At 40.9% G+C, this 23,510-nt stretch overlaps 1 protein-coding gene and 1 long non-coding RNA gene across 7 annotated transcripts in view; both read right to left on the reverse strand.

Moving 5' to 3' along the window:
* Positions 1–23,510, reverse strand: part of GRM8 (glutamate metabotropic receptor 8) — a 768,989-nt gene that overhangs the window by 728,805 nt on the left and 16,674 nt on the right. The window lies entirely within an intron of this gene.
* On the reverse strand, positions 17,985–20,828 carry LOC109497584. Its single transcript, XR_002153874.3, has 2 exons — positions 19,852–20,828; positions 17,985–19,203 (listed from the first exon to the last, which is right to left on the reverse strand). It is a non-coding gene; the product is annotated as an uncharacterized LOC109497584 (long non-coding RNA).

Below are 23,510 nucleotides of genomic sequence, written 5' to 3' on the forward strand. Positions count from 1 at the left end.
AAGTGTGGGAGACATCAGAGAAACTGTCCCAGAAAAGACAGCATGCAAAAGATCCTAAAGAATGAGTAGGCAGGTGCTGGCTAGACATGGTGGAAAAAAGCATCCAGACAGGAAAAGACCACATGCAGTGGCAAGCGGATGACATACTCCTCCTTCCTTTATGCTGTCACCCTAAATTCAGAGAATGTAGAACTTCCCAAAGGGTTCAAGTGTGACCCCTCATCCAGAGGTGGCCAGAGTGTCCTATTGTAGACTTTGCTGCCAACTAACTTTGAGATCTGTCAGTTAGCTGCTTTTCCCTCCAGTCCTCAGTTTCAGCATCGGGGTAATCAGAGTTTGACTCGAGTCTCCAAGATCCCTCTCAGCTGTCAAAATCCATCAGTTACTCCTCTGTTTGCTCCAGGACACGTTATAAAATGGCCAGTACTGAAACTGTGAAACACAAAATCCTTTTGATGGTTAAATTTTGTGTGTGTGGTTTATTTTTGGTTTTTAATGATTAAGAGAGTCCACAGAATATCTGTGTTCCAGTCCATTGCTGGATTATGGCTCAATGCATAAATCAATGATAAAATGCAGCTCTGGATTTTGGTCAGTTCTGAGGCTTTGTTGTGCACACTGCCTGTGGCCAGTCAGCCTTGCCAGGATGGGCACAGAGCAGGAAGCTGACTCAGGTCTGTGACTCCCACACGACAGGGCTTCACAACATGAGATTTGCAGACCACTTGTTCCATATCAAGTGGTCTTTCGAAAAATTCAGGTTCCTGCATGCAAATCAAAACCACAATGAGATATCACCTCACACCTGTCAGAATGGCTAAAATAAAAAAACAAGAAACAAGGGTTGGCAAGGATGTGGAGAAAAAGGAACCCTCGTGCACTGTCGGTGGGAATGCAAACTGGTACAGCCACTGTGAAAAACAGTTTGGAGATTCCTCAAAAAGTTAAAAAACAGAACTACTCTACAATCCAATAGTCACACTACTGGGAATCGTGATACTGGGTATTTAGTCAAAAAATAGAAAAACACTAATTCAAAGGGATACATGCACCCCTATGTTTATTGCAGCATTATTCACAATAGCCAAATTATGGAAGCAGCCCAAGTGTCTATCAATAGATGAATGGATAAAGAAGATGTGATGTATATACACAACGAAATTTTATTGGGCCATAAAAAGAATGAAGTCTTTCCATTTGCAACAACATGGATGGAGCTAGAGAGTACAAATGTGAAGCAAAATAAGTCAGAGTAAGACAAATACCATATGATTTCACTCATATGTGGAATTTAAGAAACAAAACAAATGAGCAAAGGGAAAAAGAGAGAGAGAGAGAGAAACCAACAGACTCTTAACGATAGAGAACTGATGGTTACCAGAGATGAGGTGGGTGGGAAGATGAGTGAAACAAGTGATGGAGATTAAAGAGTACACTTATCACGAGCACTGACTAATGTATAGAACTGTTAAATCACTATATCATATACCTGTAACTAATATAACACTATATATTAACAACAATGGAATTAAAATTAAAAAGTGAAAGAAAAAACGGAAAGAGAAGAGGAAAGGAAAGGAAAGAAAAATAAACAAACAAAAAGAAACAAAGAAAGAGAAGAAAAACAAATTCAGGTCCCTGGGTCAAACCACCCACCACTCCCTCAGACCCGACTGACTTAGGATCTGTTGTGAGTGGAGCCCAGAAATCCATTAATAAGAATGCCCAGTAATTCTCTCTTAGGCACTCTCAAGTACAGAAACACCACCCCTTAGCTTCACTCTGTTCTGTAGCAAAAATGAAACTCTAACACTAATAGTGGCTAGCATTTATTGAGTGCTTATTATATGCCATGATCTGTAGCAGGTTTCTCTGACCTCCTTTCTTGCCCTCACTGTGTTACATAACCTACCCAAGTTCACAGACCAACCAGTTGAGGGAGTCAGGATTTGAGCCCATGTTTCTCTGACCCCAGAATCCATGTCCTCAAATGCTCACTAGACTGTAGCAGGTTATGCTGCTTAGGAGCTGCTGCTCTGGCATGTCCACAATGAGTTCAAATCCCAGCCGCACTGATTACTAGCTGCCCTTGGACAAGTTCTTTAGCCTCAATTTCCCCATTTGTAAGGCGGAACTATTAAGCAGTCCTACCCCATAAGATGGTCAGTTATGAAGAATAATTGAGGGGATCCATGTAAACTGTTTAGAAGGAAACTGGCACATCACAAGCACTCAATAAGCATTAGCCATTACGATCCAGCACCGCCCCCCCCCCCCCCCCCCGCTTTCTCCAGCCTTCAGGCTCCTCAGTGCCTGTCGTTGGTCCCACAGGAGATCTCTGGCAAGTACGCGGAGGCAGATCTGAAGAAAATATATCCTCTCTGCTGGAAAACAACCCATAGCACATGCTCCACCAACAGTGGGTCAGTAGTGTGCTCTCTGGAGATAAAGGACGGCACATTATTTGAACTTAAATGTTCAAAGGGCGTCAACTCTTTTCTAGCACAGAATACTTTCAGCCTTGCTGCTTCTTTTTCTTTCATGCCTCCTAATGATTCAGTCTGTCATTATAAACCTTTCAGTTCTGATTCAACAAAGCACAAAGGGATTCCATCCTTTAATCCTCAAAATAGTTTGTCTTTATAGTTTGGCAGGTAAGACTTGGTGGCAGCAGTAACTCCTGAAACCCGGCTCTCATTATGCCAAGAACTGCAATGTGTTGCTGCATCAAAGCATGACTGATAACAAATGCTTTTAGATGGTGAGAACTGCTCTTTATAACTTGCCTTCCAAGTGCCCTCTTGACACAGAAGAACTTTTTTGACTACTATCAATCATCATTAGTAGCAAATGGTGATATCTGTCCAGGTGACATCTCAGCCAAGGAAGTTTCATCCTTAAAATGTCAACTACAGCAAGACTGAAATATAGAAATACAGTAAAGACTTTTTCCTCTGTGGCAAAAATTATTTCATAAGTCATGTTTTTACCAAATCTCCTAAGGAGATACTTAAAATAATTAATTTTTCTTTCTAAATGAAACGATTTTTACAGTTGTGTCTTGAATTTTAAGTAAGCCACTATTTATGAACACAGATATTTCAAGAGCCCAGAGAAAGGAGAGTCAGCAGAAAAGGCAGCATTGCCACACCATCCTCACACAAATTCCAATAATATGCCTGTGAGCTTCCAAGTCCATCCCAAAACCTCCACCCACAGGAGATGAGACATCTGAGGTACACAAGCCCCAGCAGACCACAGATCTGCTGACCAGGCTGTAAACTGACTTCTCCTTTGGAAAAGCCAATCTACTAAGCAACTCCCAAATTTGGCAGGACCCATGCAAATAGGCAGCTCACTCCTTGGCAGAATTTCCTTTTGCTGCACCAAGCTGAGACCTTCCTCCCTCTGAAAGGGACTGAAGCTTTCTCAGATGCAGAACCCTTTGAAAAATGGAGAAAAGATACTGGTCCCATAACAATGCAGTCTTTTTATTAATAAATACCCAAGCTTGAAAAGTTCTTAGAAACATCCAACTCCAGACAATAAATGCTTGGCTTTGGGTGAAAGCCAACATAGGTGACTATGCCCCCCAAAAAGTGCCAGCTGAAGGCTTCTTCCATAACCTACTATGAAGCCAATCAATTTGGTTTGAGATTCAACTCCACAGTGAAGGCGTTTCCAGCCTGAGAGGGTATGCAGGGTAAGCTAAAGTTTGAGAGTGGTAAAAGGCTTGTAATCAAAGGACCTGCATGAAAAAAACGAGCCTCCCCAGAAATTTATTTTGTTGGATGTTGACATAATTTCCTGAAACCACCAGTTTCAGAGACCAACACAGAATCTATGCCATATTTCAGCAAGAGTAACGGCAAAGTATCAACCACTTGTGTCATATTACAATAACATATCCTCATTAGAAACTTCTATCCTAGAGAAGGAAACTGTCTGCATTACAGGTAGGAGCTCCACTGTCCCGAGAGAGTCTGAAAACTTAACACTACTGAGATTTCACTCCACCCCAACCCCAACCTCACCTGCTCCTGCTGCTCCCTACAGCTGTCCAGTTTCTGCATGTGGGCACATATGAAAATCCAGAAACATGTGCCTTTTCCCCTGACCGACGTACAAACTTCAGTAATAAGTCAAAGAATTATTGCAAAATGTTGCTAATAATGTACTCAAATTATGAAAAGCGCTCTTATTAGAGCGCTGGAATTAAAATCACACACCAAAAAAAAAAAACGTTTACAAAATACAAGGATAAATATGTTTATTTAAACTTCTAACTAGAGTAGATTCCCACTGCAACCACTTAGGAAGCAAGGAGCCTTGGTTCCACCCAGAATCTGCTTCCCAGACTAAGTCTCTAATGTATACGTCCTTGCTGTCCCCTTGGTCACCAGCCATACAGCTCTTCTGCCCCTGACCCTAAGCTTGTGTGGGTCCCAGCCTCCAAAGCAAGGAAGCCTCTTCCCTTCCAGGTCCCCAAAGATGCCTCCCTGGGTTTCAGGCTATGTGGCAATAATATCACAGTTGCCTGCTTTGTCTTCTTGAAGGTTTTATTTCCATGGACCACAGGCCAGAAGGCCCAGGTCTCACTAAATCCAATGTTCTCAATCAACTCACCTGAGTAAACAAGACCTTAAGAGTCCACCTCTGCCAATTCTTTTTCACACATAAAGCAGAGAGATTGAATGATTCGCTCAAGGTCACACTGCAAATTAGGGAGAAACCAAACCTTCTGTTACCCAAGTCAACGGTTTTTACCTGGTGCCATGATAAGCTCTGTTGAGTCACGCCCATATTCCCAGGGATCCCTCTTCCAGCAGCTGCTAGTGCTACTTCTATCCTCATATCTGTAACCTTCTCCAGAGAACTGACCTTAGGTAATAGAGCCACTTTGCCCAAAGGTGCCTGGGAATCATCCCTAACTCAGGGCAAGGCTGTCCCTAGCTAAGAACTGATTAGTGCAAGGATATTAAATACTCACTCCTGTGCGTCAAGACAGATTAGATTCTGATGTGATTAATGTTACAGAGAATCTCATGGGATCAGGTTGACACTAGGTTCACCTGAAACCACATCCTTTCTCCAGAGAATGCTCTTTAAGAAATCACTTATATAAGAATCTCCTGTCTGGGAAACTGACCAGATGTTGCACTCCTCCATGAGTGTTCCAAGCTGCCATACTTGCTCAGCGTCCACAATGGTCAAAAGGTCTCCATGGACTGTCTTTATCTAGAGCCCATCAACATTAAATCCACTGACTCAGAAAGCCAAGAATAGCCTCCTTGTCCCTTCCAGCTTAGAAATCTACCCTTCCCCTGGGAAAAGCACTAAGACCCTCCTTCCTGCCCCTCAGCTCTCACCTGACTTGTAGTTAGGAGCTAAAAGACACATTCTGAAGTCAGTAAACAATCAAGCTGAAGTTATCAGCAACAGAACATTGTCTAAAAATACTATCAATGACTCATTCTTCCAGCTCTGCTCCTTAGGGAGCAGAGGAACCTTCCCCAAGTTCCCTTAATTTGCTTCTTGCATTGTAAAATCTTTTAAACAGAGAATGGGGATACATCACAGCATTAATTTTAACAACAAGCCACCCATTGCTTTTGAAATGATTCTACTCCACTTCCTTAGAGGAACTACTGTGCTTTCTCCAAGTTCTTATTGGACACAGTATTTGGTACAGGAAGACATCATTTCTGGAGATCACTTAACTATGACTTGTTTACATAAAACAGCATCCTCACTGGGTTTTCAGCTTTTTCTCTTCTGGTAGAGGTCAGATTATTGACAAAATACCCAGAAAATTTATAACCTGCTTTGTAGCAATAGTAGCTATTCTTTTATAGCAGCTGATGTGTACCAGGCACCAGAAATATGCCACTTCTACTCCCAACAGGTAGACACAATGAAGCTCAGGGAGAGTAAAAAACATATCAATGTTATATAATTATATAATTATATAATTATATATAATATAATTACATGGTAGAAACAGGATTTGAACCCAGGTTCATCTAACCACAAAACATGTGATTGGGCCTCTTCACCAAAATGTCCTTGCCATTGCTGTAGTGCTTGAGGCTGGTTCTATCCTGAAGCAATTCTTGTTCCAAGCCAAGTTTCCTTGAATTTGAGAACACCAGAATTATTGGGTGTTCTCAAAACTATACCATGTTACCTGACCTTGAGAGAGTGCAACAATACAAAGACTTTCTGGCATGGATACAGATCAAAAGGATCAAAAAGACCTTTGACAGGAAAAAGTAGTAAACATACCATTCCCTATTCCTCCCTTAGATATAGCTAAAAACATGGACATTACATCTAGAACAAACATAAGAATACTCTGAAAGGTAAAGAGAAGTCAAGAAGGTTAACTTGGGGCACCTGGGTGGCTCAGTTGGTTAAGCATCCGACTTCAGCTCAGGTCATGATCTCATAGTTTGTGAGCTCGAGCCCCACGTCGGGCTCTGTGCTGACAGCTCAGAGCCTGGATGCTGCTTCGGATTCTGTGTTTCCCTCTCTCTCTGCTCCTCCCCTGCTCATGCTCGCTCGCTCGCTCTCTCTCTCTCTCTCTCTCTCAAAAATAAATAAACATTAAAAAAAAATTTTTTTAAAGAAGGTTAAGGACCTCAGGACCCAAGGAATAACATGGCGATGAGTTCCTAGATTTTCTTTTCTTCCTCATATATTTTAGACTAAATACTAGAGAATCCAGGAACATGGAAATTCTAACACATATAGAAAAAAATAAATAAAAAGGTCCTCTCTCCAAAGAACCAGGAAAGGAGCAGCCTAGATGCTTTAGATAGAAAACTTTTAGGTAATAAACATTTTACTACCTCTAAACACTGCAGAAAAGACTTTAGTCCCACACCAGCAAAGGCCAAGACTATAGCAAAGTATCCCAATACCCTGACCAGGATGATCTTAGAGAAGTTTGAATGGGGAGACTGGATTTTCATCTTTGTTGGGTATTAGTTGAGCCTAGTGGAGAGTCAGGACTTTACCATCACCATTCTGCAGTGCCAATTCCCAGCAATGTAAGTGGAGGTCACATGGAGCAGTATCAAGGCACCCCCCCCCCCCGCAGAGCCAGAATGCTACCAATAAATAATTATAAACATTCTTGACACAAATGGAAAAACTAGAAAGATTTGGCAAAGAAATAAGAATTATCAGCAAAGAGAGAGAAGATATAAAGAAGAACCAAATAATAGTTTGATACTAAAATATACCATAACTGAAATTTTTTAAAAAATGTTAATTGACAGGCTCAACAGCAAAATGGAGAGGAGAGAGGAAAGAATCAGTGAACTGAGGATAGAAAAATAGAAATTACCCAATCGAATAGAGAGAAAGTAGACCAGTTAAAAAAAAGAAAAAGAAGAGAGTCTCAGAGACTGTAGGATTATCAAAAACAGTCCTAAAATATAGATCATCTGACTCCCAAAAGAACAGGAAAAAGAGGGTAGAGCTGAACAACTATTTAAAGAAATAATGGCTGAAAACTTCACAAACTTGGCAAAAGAAGACCCAAGAATCTCAGTAAAGACCAAACAGGATAAACCCAGAAATCCATACCAAGACACATTATCATTACACTTCTGAAAACTAAAGACAAAGACAAAATCTGGAAAGTAGCCAATGAGAAACGATCCATTAACTATAGAGGATTTCTCATAAGAAATCAAGGAGGCCTGAAGGAAATGGTGCAATAGCTTTCAAGAAAGGAAGAAAAGAATAATCAATCCAGGATTCTATGTCCAGAGAAAATATGCTTCAGGAAGGACATTCTCAGAAGGAAAAGTAACAGGCCTACCCAAAAGAATGGCTAAAGACAGGTCTCTAAAAGGAAAAGATTAAAAAAGGAATCTTTGAACATCAGGAAAGAAGAAAGAACAACAGAGCAAAAGTATGGATAAATACAAGATTTTATTTCTCTTCAGTTTTCTAAATATGGTTTAAGAATAAAGCAAAAATCGGGGCGCCTGGGTGGCGCAGTCGGTTAAGCGTCCGACTTCAGCCAGGTCACGATCTCGCGGTCCGTGAGTTCGAGCCCCGCGTCGGGCTCTGGGCTGATGGCTCAGAGCCTGGAGCCTGTTTCCGATTCTGTGTCTCCCTCTCTCTCTGCCCCTCCCCCGTTCATGCTCTGTCTCTCTCTGTCCCAAAAATAAATAAACGTTGAAAAAAAAAATTAAAAAAAAAAAAGAATAAAGCAAAAATCATAATACTATCTATTATGGTTCTCAAGTATGCAGAGGACATATTTAAAACAATGATAAAAGGGGGAGGGTAAAGAGACATAAGTTCCTACACTTCAATGGAACTGGTAAAATATCAACACCAGTAGACTATGAAAAATTATGTATAAATAAATGTTATATGGAGAACCACCAAAAAAAAAAGCTATTTAAAGAGACATACCCTAAAATAGAAATCAAAATAACACCACTCTAAATTAAAATGGAATTCTATAAAATGTTCAAGCAACCCACAGGAAAGCAGGAAAAGGGCAAAGGAGAGATTGCGGAGGAGAAGTGGGAGTGGGTGGAGGCAACTCCCTCTCTTACACCAGGGTCATCTGGAGTTAACTAGACCTTTTCACGAGGGAGCAGTCTGTCTGCCATTTGGGTACCCATTTGGGCTGGAGATAAAGGAACCCTCCAGGAAGCCACAGAGCTTTCCCTTGGGAATTACAGTGGGTTGGTAAATGCTTGCAGTGGTACTCATGGAAGGCTCTTTTCAAAGCCAACAGGCTGACCTGCCAGCATACCCTAAGGGACTCCTTGCCAAGCCTTGGGTCTCAGCTAACCTTCAGCAAAGTGGAGCCTCCCTCCTTGGAGAGGATGGTACATTTACATTCCAATTACAAAAGCCATTTGTGTGCAACCCATGCTGCTGGGGAGGAGAAATGGAAATAAAGTGGGTTTGAAAAAGGTCTAATGCAGTGTGGACAAGGGGAAAAACAAGTGTGATCATTTGTATCACTGCTGCAAATGCTGAAAGAAATGAGCTAGATCAAAATCAATCAGCCTTCAAAAACTCTCCCTACCAGATACATAAAAGACCTGTATTAACAGGCATCTTCAATCTTAGAAATATTAAGAAGAAAATGAATAGAGTTCCAGAGTAGTTCAACCTCCCTTTAATTTCATTAGAAGCAATGTCCTGAATCCTTCCAGGCAGGTGGAGAGCCCCCAGTCTTATAGTAAAACATTTCATAAGACCTGCTGTCCCTGTGTTCCCGGCCCCCCAACTCTATGTCTCCTAGAAGAATGCTTCTGGAAACTTTCCATTACAGTTGTTTATGATTTTTATGCTTAAAAAAAACTTTTTAAAGGTGTCTGGGGAAGGTATTTGTACATTACATGCCATTTATTATTCCAAATATAATTTTAATCAGTTCAACATAAAAGCATCTTAATATCCTCAATAATGGCAAGGGTAATTTTAAATATTGAAGTCCGCATTAGGACAAAAGGGACTTTCATTCTCTCCTTCCAAATAAGCACAGCCAGCTTGGTGCACACCTCTGATCTTCCTCTCCACTCTCCCTTCCTCTTTTCTTCCCTCTGCCTTTCCTCTTCCCTCTCATTCTTCCTCCTTATAACAAAAAGCAGGCTTGTAGGGGCAGTCAGGGTTGACCTCAAAAATCTTATTACTCCTTTCCCTTCCACATGCTCAGAAACCTAAGACTCTTTATAAAAGTAGCTCTATTTTTCCCAGGAAAAATATCTGCTTTTTATGTTTGCCCTGTCTTTAGCCAACTCTAATAGATTTTCTATTGAGTTATAGTCTGTACCCCAGATTCCTAAAAGGTACATCTGCTGACAATACCAGGTAGTCTCCCTTGAGGTTTTGGAAATAATCTTCCTTTCACCAAAAGGCGAACAGCCCAAGGAAGGCTCTTCTCTGCCCACATCCTCCTCCAACTTCCCAAGAGCAGAACTGACCCTTGCAAAAACTTGGGAAAGTTTCTGAAAATTTAGAAATGGGGTTCTATGGCTTCTTCTAAACTGTTAAATTTAAAACTAATGCCTCAAGTTAATTAAGCTCTTTCTGCCTTGAGCTGATTAGTGAACACTAAATTTCATGCTAATGCTCCCAAACCATTTGCCTGCAATGCCAAGACTCGCTTTCCAAATTCCACTGATTTCATTTAAAATATGCTCACATTATCTCACGACCATGGTTCTAAGTGTTTCTATCTAGTTTGCTCTCCTCTTACAGGTGGGCTAGTATTTATCGTGTTAGGCCATAATGCTCCAACTTTCCACTGGCACACGAAGCTAGTCATTTTCTAAAGTAGTCCTGGAATCCATTACCATGGAAACAAAAGGTATAAAAATCTGTTTTTATCTAATAGGAAAATCTAGAGGAACTCTAAAAAGATCAAACGTGTTTTCAAAGTAAACGTATAACCAAATACATCCTAGCATGGTTAAAGAAGCCTTGGGGTAGAATAATAAGGCAGGTTAACAGAAGAAGAAAGGGGGTGGGGGCAGCCATGAATACACAGCAGCAGTATCAGGAGGCTCTGGGGCTGGTTACCTGATGGACAAGAGGGGCTGCTGACCAAGTCTACCCCCAAAAGTGGCTGAAAAAAAACAATTCTCTTCTTCTGCCAAGGTACAGGAAATAGGATGGGAACTCTGTTCTCTCCCCACATATATGAACATGTATCGTCTGTTATTCTGATGTTGATAGTATCATAAACTTTGGTCCCAATATCTCTACCCAACCATTCAAAGCTAGACTCAATGGAAATGAGGAGTAAATCAAAGAACCTTAATACAAATACGTTCGTTTAATCATCTCTGCATTTGATCTAGAACTTGATCCCACATGTTGAGGAAATGCTGTTGTGTGTCATATTTTAGTTTGGGAAAGGAGTAGGTGCAAACCATGTATTTATTTTAATGTTCTCAGTGTTTTCCTGAAGTCCAAGTAGTTTTACCACATCCTGCCATTAACTTCAAAGAATAATTTTGTACACATTCATCCTTCCATGGAAAACTTCCTGATACATAAAGTGCTATGGCCATCTGTAATAATATAAATTCTTCCCATCCAGTATCCTCCTTGGAAAACATCTGGAACAATAGAAAGCTCCCATCAACACTGCTAAAGGAGTACACACTTCCCAACATTTCCCAAGGAGCTGTGTGACCACTCCAGGAGCAGGGAGGCCATATGAGACCATGGGTAGTCAGACTTGATCCTTGTATTGAGGTCACTGCCCACTGAGGATGTGCTGGCCAGCCCATCTGCCATTCCAGCCACTCCACACTGAGGCTTACAAGTGTAAGGCTTACAGAGCTGAGGTTCTGTGTGTTAACTCTTCTGCTCAAAAGCATTCTTTTAGAATAGCAAGGAAAAATGGATTTAACTTAGAACAGAGTTAAACTACCAGCAGGATTGTGTTCAGGGGGAAGGAAGCCATAACAGAAAGGATTTAAAATCATACTGTATGAAAGGCTATACAAAACAGTGGTTAAAATCATGAGCTTTTGCATTTGTCAGACCACGGTTTGAGTATGGCGTGGCCACTTACTTTCTAAGTCAGTTATCTAAGGAACCTTAATAAGCCTCATTTCCTCATCTGAAAACCATAGCTATCTGATGGAATTGTGATAAGGATCAAATATGATCAGGCATGCTAAGTGTTTAGCATAGCACCTGGGATATAGGAAGCTTTCAAACGTTAGCTTTTATGCTGTTACTAGTAGGAGCAGGTAAACAATAGGAACTTTGAGCCTAAAGAACTCAAGACTCAGGAACAACAGGGATCTGCAAACATTTGAAGGACTGTATGTCTCATGAAAAAGAGATGTATCAGAAGACAGGAGCAGGACCAATGGGTAGAAGTGATTGACCATGACATCTGCCCCCCTCTTAAGCACCGGGATTGCTTCATCTGGTCCAACTGGCTAGATAGGCTTCCCCATGCTTTATGGAATTAAATCATTCTGAAAACTATTCACAGGGGAGAAGAAATTCAGGTCAGAATAAAGAAAAAAATTAATCCATTACAAAATGGAGTGGACAGTTGGTGAGAATATTGCATCCCCTCACTGACATTGTTAAATCAGTTAAGGATCCATTCATTTGGTACCTACTATGTGCCAAGGACCATGCCAGGCACCCTCAGGAACATAAAGATGAGTCCGGCATCTTTCTTACTGTCAAGAACATTATATTCTAGAGGGGGGTTGGGTGGAGACATATGTGACACAGTTAAGAGGAGCAAAAGGCAGCACTGAATGACTATGTACCAAGGATCTTAATAGATTAGATTCTGCTTTGAATGAAAAGCTGTAATAGAAGATCTCAGAAATCCCTTCCATCTCTAAGGTTCCATAATGGCAAGTATTAGGAGAATAGGAAGGGGCATCTGGGTGGCTCAGTCAGTTAAGCATCCCGACTCTTGATTACAGCTCAGGTCATGATCTCACAAGTTCATGAGTTCAAGCCCTGCAATCCGGCTCTGTGCTGACAATGTGGAGCCTGCTTGGGATTCTCTCCCTCTCTCTCTGCCTCTTCCCTGCTTGCGCGCGCTCTCTCTCTCTCTCTCTCTCTCAAAAAATAAACTAAAAAAAAATTTTTTTAAAGGAGAACTAGGAAAAACAACTTCAGAAAAAAATATTTTGCACCAAGTTTCCTAAAACATGTTTTAAACGTTGGTTAGTGAGTACGATATTTGAAAACAGTGGAACCCCACTAATGAATTTAACTGAGTTACATAAAACAAAGCACAATGCAAAACTATCCTTTTTCCTACATGAGAAAAATTTTCCTTTTTTTTTTTTTTAAGTATTGTATGTTTACTTATTTTTTGAGAGAGAGAGAGAGTACAAGCAGCGAAAGGCCAGAGAGAGAGGGAGACATAGAATCCAAAGCAGACTCCAGGCTCTAAGCTGTCAGCACAGAGCCCAACACAGGGCTTGAACCCACGAACCGTGAGATGACCTGAGCCAAAGTCAGATGCTTAACCGACTAAGCCACCCAGGTGCCCCAATAAGAATCACTTTCTAACAGAAAATAGATTCTTTAAGGATAATTCTCATCATGTAGATGTGATCAGCATATTTATAGGTTTTACATTTATTTAACTTCAAAATCCTAAACTTGTACCACTTTACTAGATTGAAATATTAAGGTTATTAGTTTAAACATCATGAAATTTTAAAAATAAGGGCTTAAAATAATATTTCTTCATCAACCTTGGACCACTACTGTATGTTAGATCACTAATTTAATATCCGTTTTTTTATCATATGCTAGGCCTAATACTGATTGGTACAGGCTGAAATTTAACTGTAATTACAGTCCAAAAATACAGGTTTTCCTTTTAGTTCCCCATAAGTCAGAGAAATACATAAAAGTAAATATAAGCCTGAAGCTTCAAATCCCAATTCTCCCAGCATGTGTTTAAACCCACCCTGATTCGCATGTAGACCCTTGGCCCCATGCTACTCCCAGGACAGTGTTGGCTCAGAGCAGCATGGAGGTGACAGATGGGGCATTCAGTTAAGAAGTGGTGCTGGGTTATTTTATTTTCGTTAGAGAAGGAAGCTGTGGGAAAAATATTCTCCACTTAATCTATTTTATTTTCAGCAAGGTGTTACCTGTAAATACTAATTTATACACATGCAATACTTCACTAGGTACTTTAGCTGCATGAATATAAATGAAATAAAGTAATCCAAACTAAAAAATGGAATTTCCAGTATCTTCATTTCCTCAGGCAGAGGGGGAAGAAAATCCAAGGATTTAAAATTCTATCCCAGTGGTTTCAAAGACAACACAACATCTCACATCTAGCTCCCATTTAAATCAGTGGGGTTACAAGAGTAGAAATTACGAGTTAAAGTACTGCAGCATTAAGAAGAAAAATAATCACTTACGCCATTTTCAGTTTAGAACCTACATCCAAATCATTCAAAACACTTAACACTTAGAATACTGTAAATTCCCCAAATTTTTACATTGTCAAGATCTATGACCACTTTGTGAAACAGAGGAAGTACAGATATGATTACTCTCAGTTTAGTGAGGGGTCAAGAAGATAGAAATAAGAAACTGTGAGCCTCTCAAGGATGGTGGCTTTCCTTATTGGAATGCGGCAAATAAAATGGATTCACTGATACTGTATTTAATTTCTCTCTCAACAATTATATATCTATGCTTAATAAGAATATAAAGTCAAGATATGCATGTGACAGGGGTGCCTAGGTGGCTCAGTCGGTTGAGCATCCGACTTCGGCTCAGGTCATGATCTCAGAGTTCGTGGGTTCCAGTCCTGGGTCGGGCTCTCTGCTGAGTGGGCTCTCTGCTGAGTGCGCTCTGTGCTGAGTGCTCGGAGCCTGGAGCCTGGAGCCTGCTTCGGAGCCTGCCTGGAGCCTGTGTCCCCCTCTCTGCCCCTCCCCCACTCATGCTCTATCTCTGTCTCTCAAAAGTGAATAAAGATTAAAAAAAAAAAAGATATGCATGTGACAAATGAAAAAAAAAATTTTTTGATCTTATGTTTCATGGATTTCCAAAGTACAAAGAATAGGAGTGGGGGTAAGGGTTTTCCTGGGTCCACTAGCCCCCTCCTTGAATCCCACAGCAACTCGCCCCTTTATCTATGCCTACCCCTGACTGGGGGCTGGGCATTCTGCTCTCTGGATGCTCTATACACACTTGCTTGGATTTTAATAGAGGTCCCAAATTTTGTATTCAGTGGGAGCAGGGAAAATAGCCCTTCAACCTTCCTCATTTTGAATCCTCCCAGAAGACTCTTAAAGTGATCCTTTCAGGTTTTATCATCATAGGAGAGACATGCTATGAGGAAGGAACATGGTTTTCATTTACTTCCGTCTTCACTTAGTTGAACAGGGCCGTGCATCAGGTCAAAGGTTCATGGGATTTCCCACGCCTGGAAGAGCCTTCCTCCTCTCCTAGTCTCTTGGTTGAGAGGCTCCTACTCATCCCTCTCGGTCCAGCCAAACCCCACATTACCACAGGAACCCTTGACGGATAACTGCAACTTCTCAGGTGAGGTCAGCCTTTCTTTGAAACCCTGGAACCACACTATAGCCCTTACAATATTGTTTTATGTCGTTTGTTGTTATTTTATATATTTCTCCCCAACTAGATCTAAGCAATGTAAAAGCTTAAAACCTACTTTCATAGCTGTTCCCTAGAGTGTCAAACATGATGCATATACCTACAAGATAAATACATGAATAAACACCTGCTGGGGGATTGATTTACTATTACCTGTTTCACCTGTTAAAGGAGGTGAATAAGTGAATACTACCCTGGCATTTCTTCATCTTATTCTGCTTCTCTTGGTGGAAAAAGGGAGATTTAGCACTTACCAAGTTTAAGGAACTAAACCAAGAACTATTTGGTATTATCTCCCAACACTCTGATAGGATTCTGTCCTTCCTAACAAGACCTCACTAGAATTCTGCATTATGAAAATTTCAGTTCTTTTTCCCTATGAAGTCCTTTCACATGTGAGTAAATTATCCATGCTTGAAGTGAAAATTTACCGGGGCATAATTGATAGGTGTTTGACTGAATTATTCACATTTTAAATAGGTGGAAAAAGATAGGTCATAGTGTGAGTCCAAATTTAATATATTTAGTTCCACTCTATTTTTCTGGTTATCCAAAAATGAATACGACTTCGAAAGAAAGTACCTCTGAATTCTTTCAGTGCTTACATTTCTGACATTTGTATCAGAAGGTGATAGGTACAAATGTTATGCAATTCATCCCTAGGAGAAAGAAAAATTACTCTCTCAATAAAAAGGTAGCGTTCTTGGTCCAGAGTGAGCCTGTGTTTCTATGTTGGGACATTGTATCAAACACAGAAAAGAAAGGGAATTCTAACCGGAAAGACAGATTTAAAGGCTGCCACCCAGCTCTAGCATAGCCAGCTGCTTCTCCTCAACCACAACTCCATCTCTTGTACTTTCAAAGTGGGGTACCAGGAAAGAATCCAAAGGAGAAAAATTCATTTTTTTTATTGAAACCTAGTAGCATTTTTGTTTGAGTGCTGGAACAACAGCAAAATTAGCACAGCTTACCTTTGGGTCATCCAATCTTTCCCTTGGTTTTCTGATTATTAAATAAAACTGACTCCTACCACCTAACATGTGGATTTGCAAAGAATAACAGTACCGCTACTTTTTTAGCTCAATTGGCTGGAGCATGGAGTTGGCAAGGTCCCAGTCTCATGTCTAGCCTTCAGAAAAACTAGATAGCCTTGCTCCATGCCAGAGCCTATTTGGACCTATTAATTGTGTTGTTTCTTGGTCAATGACTACACCTCTAATGCTAACCTCCCATTGTTCACAAAATAAGGCAAGTCAGGACGAACGGTTGAGAAATTGGAAAAAAAAGATATAACTCAAAATGAATATCCTACTGATGGTGGACATCAGTATCTTCCTCCTCATTATCATTATAGCAAACATTTATGGTGCTATTTTCCAAGCATCTTGCTTAGGACTCCATGCACTTTATCTTGTTTTTCTTCATTTAAAAACTTATGAAGGAATTAGTATTATCTAGTCTTTACAGATAGAGAGATTAACCAGCTTGCTTAAGGTAATATAGCTAATAAGCATTACATCAGAATTTGAACCCAGGCAATCTGACTTCAGAGCCTGACCTATTTTATATAATTCATATTAATCTGTTTTACTCAAGAGTATCAGCATCACTAGATAAGCATATTATAATAATCTATAATGTGAATAGACAGCCCCTTGTAATAAATATCTGTAAGCCACAAATACCTGCACAGCAAATCTGCATAAGTATGAAATGCCATTTGCTTTATAAACAATATAAATTCAAACGTTCTCAGAGCGAAGATAATAAACTACTTTGAGAACTTTTACAGAATTGTCATAATGTAAATACTTAAAGTGTAAGAAATAGTACAAGCACTAATCAAAGCTAGAGTTTACTCTCAGTCTACCTGAAAGGAAGCAAAGGTGAGAAGCCGGAGCAAAAATACATCACCATCCTCACATCCCAAGGAAGCCCAGTGTGGCACTATGGGGGACACAGAGACAGACCCATGAATTCTCAGAAGCTGGACATAACCAATAGATCTGGGGTTATGTTACACCAAGGAACCCCGCCTCCCAAGCACAGAGGGAAGCCTAGGAGAGTGTTGGAAGGAGACTAATGACCAACGTGGAGAACACATGCCTATTAGCTTGCTGGGCCTAATGGAGTAAAGCAGCAGAGTTTGGCCTCATTCTGGAAACAGATAAAGGTGGCTTTGGATGATGCTATACCTGGACTCCTTCCCACCCCACCAGCCTGGTGCTCACCATGTACTTAAAATACACAAAGATTATGTGTATGTTTTATGTTAGGAAGAGTGCTTAGAGATAAGGAAAATCCCCAATTACAGCTAAAAGAGATGTCTCTGTCTTTTGCCAGAGAGTGTATTCTATCACTTAAATTGGTAAAAAGGCCATTTTTTTCCCACCATGGGGAAAGAAGGGCCTCTTGTGACCCTCTATTGATTAAGACTGCTGTGGAATGTTATTTGCAATCTCATTGCATAATGGGAATCAGGAGGTAGCTGTCATGGTTTCTGAAGACAAATTGCTGGTAGCTGAGACAAATCATAGTCTCTTTCTTCTTTTACTGTTCTCAATTCCCAGTTAATGTGTATCTTACAGTCTAAGTTTCTTAAATCAGTCTGCTCTACTGTCACAGGTAGTAAAAATGAGTAAAAGTGGTAATCTGAGTGACCCTGCTTTAGGAATCATGTTCAAGTGACCATTATGCTGATCATTACTCCTGAGCTATGCATTATTTAATAAGGAACACAACTTCCAAAAGGGCACACAATTAAAAGTGGATCCATATAGCAGCTGCTGTGATTATGACCAATATGAACAGAAATCCAACCAGGCATGAGTCAAAAGAAAAAAGTCTGCTGCCAGACAGAACACTGTTAAATCTCATTTTTGTTTTGTGTACTTTTACTTGCTAAGTCAGCCAGCAAGTGATTTATATGGAGCAGTGGTTCTCAAAGTGTGGTCTGCGAAACAGCGGCATCAGCATCACCGGGAACTGTTAGAAATGCAAAATCTTAGACCCCAACCCAGACCTACTGACTCAAATTCGAAAGGTGGGGCTCAGCAATCTGTATTTTAACAAGCTGTCTGGGTGGTTTTGATGCATGCTAAAGTTTGAGAACTACTGGGCAGGAGCCAGGGGACAGCTTTTGGATTGTAAGTCTTCCTAGGAAGGTACACCTTTGGTTGCAAAAAGTTATCTTGATGAGAGTCTGGGAAGAACCTGTTCTGAAACCAAATAAAACCACTGTCATCTTCAATTCTGCTGTAAACCTAAAACTTCCTAAAAAAATAATGCCAATAATTGTTTTTAAACCAACCACTGCAATAATTAGGTTGAATGGGTAGGTAGAAAGAAGAGCATAGGACTTTCCTTGTGTGTGTGTGTGTGTGTGTGTGTGTGTGTGTGTGTGTGTGTGTGTGTATCCTGACTTGCTCTAGAGAGGTTTTCAGACAACTTCTTAAAAAATAAATAGCAGCCAGGGCAGGGGCAATGGAGGCCTGTGCACTGTTTGTTGGCTTGGCCTGAGGCACCGGGCTGGAGGGTGAGGGCGCAGCGGGGCCGGGACTCGGATGCCACCTCCAGATGGGGCCCAGGGGCGGCAAGGGGGCTGCCACGACACCAGGTGAAAATATCTTCCTGTTTGTGCCTAACTTCATCCGTGAGTGCTGCCGGTGGCTCCAGATCAAACGGGAGGGCAAGGTGCCTTGGGCAGCCTTCCTGATTCCACCCTGTCTGCCCTGTCCATCCCAAGGCTATGCAGGATTGCCTTAGCCATCGTTTCTTTCTACTTAATGCCCTGCTGTCCCCTCACGACCTCCTCCTTCTACTCACTCAGCGGACTTCTGGATGATTTCCACAGACACGCTTCTCGAACCCTTAATCAAGCCTCAAGCCTGATCTGTTTATCCTTTGTGCTGGAAATGAGCTCTTCTACTGCTCCCTCCACCTGTTCAATTTCTCTGAGGGACCTTGAGTTGGCTCTGTGGGTTTTTCCAAGTGGGCCTCTGGATCACCGCCCCTATAACTGTGCTCAAGTCTCTTATCAGTGTCGTCCATCTGGTCACAGCCGCACACAACATGGCTGGCCTAGACACAGGGGATGGTGACAGGAAGAAGTGACCTGGAAACCTCCAACCCCTGACTGCCCACCTACCCTGGAAGTCTCACTGTGCCCACACAGCTCCCCTCTCCCTCCTGCGAGGTCCCAGGCTCCCTTCTTCCTACGGTGTTGTCCAGCCTGCTAGGAGAAGGGTCAGCCTCTTTGGTGATGTCATGTTCTCCAAAATCCTGAGGACTGGTCCCACTCTTGGGATTCCCAAGGACCTGGACTTCAAATCAATAAGGATGCTCAGGAGACCTCACCCATATAGGCAGTGCTCCTGAGACACCAAGAGGCCTAAGGACCCGACATGGTGGCACCTGCTGACTTAGCCCTGGGGTCTGGCTTGGCCTGAGGCTTTAGGGACAGTTGAGTGAGGGAGATGGGGTAGGGGCCAGGTTTCTCAAAAGTCAGGGAATCACACCTGGGTGGCTCAGTCAGTTAAGCATCTGACTCTTGATTTCGGCTTAGGTCATGATCCCAGGGTTGTGAGATCCAGCTCTGCACTGTGTGGAGCCTGCTTGAGATTCCCTCTCTCCTTCTCTCTCTGTCCCTCCCCTGCTTGTGCTCTATCTCTGTCTCAAAGATAAATAAATAAATATTAAAAAAAAAAAAAAAAAGGCAGGGTATCAGACCTGTGTCCCTGGTGCCACAGTCAGAAAAGAAGAGGCCCTGTAGATCCTTTCCCATCCCAGTCTCCTGTATCCGTCTATCCTGGCTCTGAATACCTAGACAATAAAGGTGGGGAGAGAGGGGGTGGGACAGGGGCTTCATTCTCCAAGACTTGGTTTCCTTTGAGATACTCTCAGACCAGGGCCTGGGTTGAGGGGGAGCTTGGAGAAAAAGAAAGATTTATCTGGATGCTTTTCTCCTAGTTGTTAACTGACTGGCTTTGTCCTATCATTCCATGGTGACCTCACAGAGGGGCCCTCCCTGCCACCCAAGCTCATGCCCTGTTTTGCCCACCTCCTTTATTTTCTTTATGACATGGTCACTCTCTGTCTACATTTATTTGTACACCTCATATTTTCTACACCCACCAGAATGTAAACTCCCGTGAGGACATAGATTTTTCTTGTTCCTTCTCTAGCCCCACAGTGAAGATTAACCTTAACCTGGCCTATCATAGCTGCTCAACAAATATTCATGAGCAGAATGAATAGATAGATAGACAGACAGCATCCAGTCACAAGCCATTCTCTTAGAAAGATTCCTATTTTCAAAACAACCTCATTATTTAAAATACTCAAAATTTAGGCATTAATCACTAAGCAAGCTCTTAAGATATCTTCAGAATTCACTGTAGGATTTCAGACCCTACACAGCTAGAAAAAAGGAAAGTAAGATTAACTTAAATTCACCAAGTTTAAAATCTGCTGCACCCAACAAGAGTCATCATGCTCCCTCAGCATTTCAAGCACATGACCCCCTACACTGACTCTCTTACTTAATGTCATCAACAGCCACAGTTTGTGATGTGTGCCTGTGAGTCTGTCTTATAGCAAGGTGTTTTGGTAAATTCATTAATTCAGCCCCTTTGTTGTTCCATAAAGGGGCCCTATGGTTCCAAAATTCACTTGAGCTATTGTGTTGAGATGAGCCTCTAGTACTGTTTTAACTTTTTTTCAAATGACAAATAATCTTAAGAAATCAAAGGGAAGTAACCTATCCCTAAGGGATTTTTTAAATAAATTATGGTCTATTCATATAATCAAAACCCAAGCAGCTGTTAAAAAAAAAAAAGAGTTCCTAGTTCTCAATCCTACACAAGTATTAGAATCACCTAACAGTTATTTAAAGTATAACAATGCCAGGGTCCCACCCCAATTTCACTGGTCTCAGATAGAGTGTGAGCACCCTTTTTTTTTTTTTAAGCTATCCAGGTAATGCTAATGTGCAGCCATGGTTGAAAATTACTGACACAGAACTATACTAACAAAATGGAAATGTCTCCCAGATTATTATTCCATGAAAAAAGTCATAAGACATATATCTTTTAATAAAATTATGTGTCTGTGTATATAATTTTACTAATAGATATGGGTTTAGATGTGATCTCCTTCCATTTTACACTATTTACTTATCCATTGCTTAAACTTTTCAAAATGAGAATGTGCTAATGTCTTTTGCTTATTAAATTTTTAATTTTAAAAAACTGTTTAGGGAAAATGTGGATTTGTAGGAATATGAGGAAGCACATGAAAATAGTAACTCCCAAAATATACTATGTCTCCTACTTTCCGCACTGCTTCCTCCTTCTGTTCCTTTCTCTCGAAGAGTATAAAAGTAAAACAAATAAAATTCCATTTCTGTCCTATCTACCCAACACAGATTATTTCCAATGTTTGGGCCTGGGGTGAGGGAGAGAGTATAGATGGAGGAGGTAGAGAGATACAGTTCATTCATTCATTCATTCATTCATTCGCAAATATTTATTGACTCCCAGACAGGTCCATGCTAGGTGCTGGAAATATAGCAACAAACAAGAGATCCATGCCTTCATATATATCATAGATATATCCTGCCCTACTGGAGCTTTGTTACACGTAAACAAGGAAACTTAATCTAGTCAAGAGAAGTGAGAAAAGACTTCCCAAAGTAGATGTAGACCTTCATCCTGGAGCTAATGGTAGCCATTAAGGGGTTTTAAGAAGCGAACTAATATTACCAAGTCTGTATTACATCTATATTTATAAATATTTATTATCTGACTCCAAGTTGAAGTGCCAGTGACCAGGGGCAATGCTCACTTCCCCCAACACTCTCACTTAGAGCCACTATAAGAGAGAGTACCCATCATCTCTCATTTGAGGTGAGTGGGCTCCTTACAAAGTTAAATTAGAGCTTCCTACAGTAGCAAAGGATTGGCTTAAAGAGTTCATCTTTCAATTTATTTGCCATCAAGTAATATTTAACAAGAAATGTTACCTCCTGCTGAGTTTACTGATTGGGCACATATATCTGTCCATCTAACTAAGATGAGCCCAACTATGGCAGATTTATTTCGTCTGAGTTTACAGTTAATAAAGTCCATTGTATGCAATAAAAAAAACTTGCAAAATGCTTGTCTTTATGGAAGTGGTTGCTACCATTCATAGAGTCTCTTGGAAGAAAACACCTTTGTAAACAGAGCAAGGTAGGTGAAGACTCCCAGGGTAATGGGATATTTCACTGCACTTCATTTACTTAACATTAAAGTCAGTTTTAGCCATTTATAACCAGAACACTTGCACATGGAAAGAAATTATCCCACCCACAAGAGGATTTCTATTTAAGTCTCATTTTATTGCTTTGGGAAGTAGATACTAAAGACTACTTAACTATCCTTCAAGAGTAGAAAGTTCATTCTCTAGGTAAAGTTAACTAGAAAAACAAAAGGAAGAGAAATTGTATCTAACATTGTCCTTTTATTACCCAGCTGCATCTACATGGACACTAATGTGAATGGTTACCTCCAAGCATCGATGTTATTTTTAACTTAGAATGTTCAATCTTTGCTCAAAGTAAGTATATGATTAGTGTTTTGAGGAACAGAATTGCTCTAATTTAAAGGCAAAGGCTGGAAAATGTTCTAGAAAAGGGGGGAAATCTAAGCTCTTTATAAAACATATGAAAATTCCTCAAAATTACTTTTTAAAAAATAATTTAAATTATGGGCTTCTCAGTCAACATTTCCAAACGGCCCCCTAATTCTTCTTTAATTCTTTCCAAACTACATAATCTCCGAGAGCCTGGCCCCTCTTTTCATCGGTGTCTCTGCAATACAAGAGCCACTAGGGTGGCATTTTCACCTCTAGATACATGGGGTGAAGCAGTTCTGGTTTGCTATTCTGCAGTTACATGTCACATTATCCTAATTGATACTACTATTATCTAAAACCATTAACTTGCTGTAAGGATTAAACAATCACTGAAGTGACCACTCTGCCCCCATATTAGCCCATATATGACATGTGTGTGTTTTAAGGCACAGCAGTGCTTCTAAAAAGTTCAGATCATTGAAGTCTTCATCTGTGGCTATCAAACTTGTTTTCACTCCCAACACACCTAAGAAATGTGAAACGCTTCAATCCATAGAAATGATCCTGGGGGTGAAGGGGAGGCGTATACTCACACACTGGATCCTGTCATTTGAGAAGCCTCGGAGTTGGTTTTGATAAGTCAACACACCCCGAGAGGGCAATAAGGAGAGAGAGCCGTGTAAACCTCACCTCAGGAGGATGAAAATCACTGGTTTGGCAGAGCATTCATTGTCCTGTGGGCAGAGACCACAGGACAGCTTCTAGCTCCAGCC

Source organism: Felis catus, chromosome A2, assembly GCF_018350175.1.
Source record: "Felis catus isolate Fca126 chromosome A2, F.catus_Fca126_mat1.0, whole genome shotgun sequence".
Lineage (NCBI taxonomy): Eukaryota > Metazoa > Chordata > Mammalia > Carnivora > Felidae > Felis > Felis catus.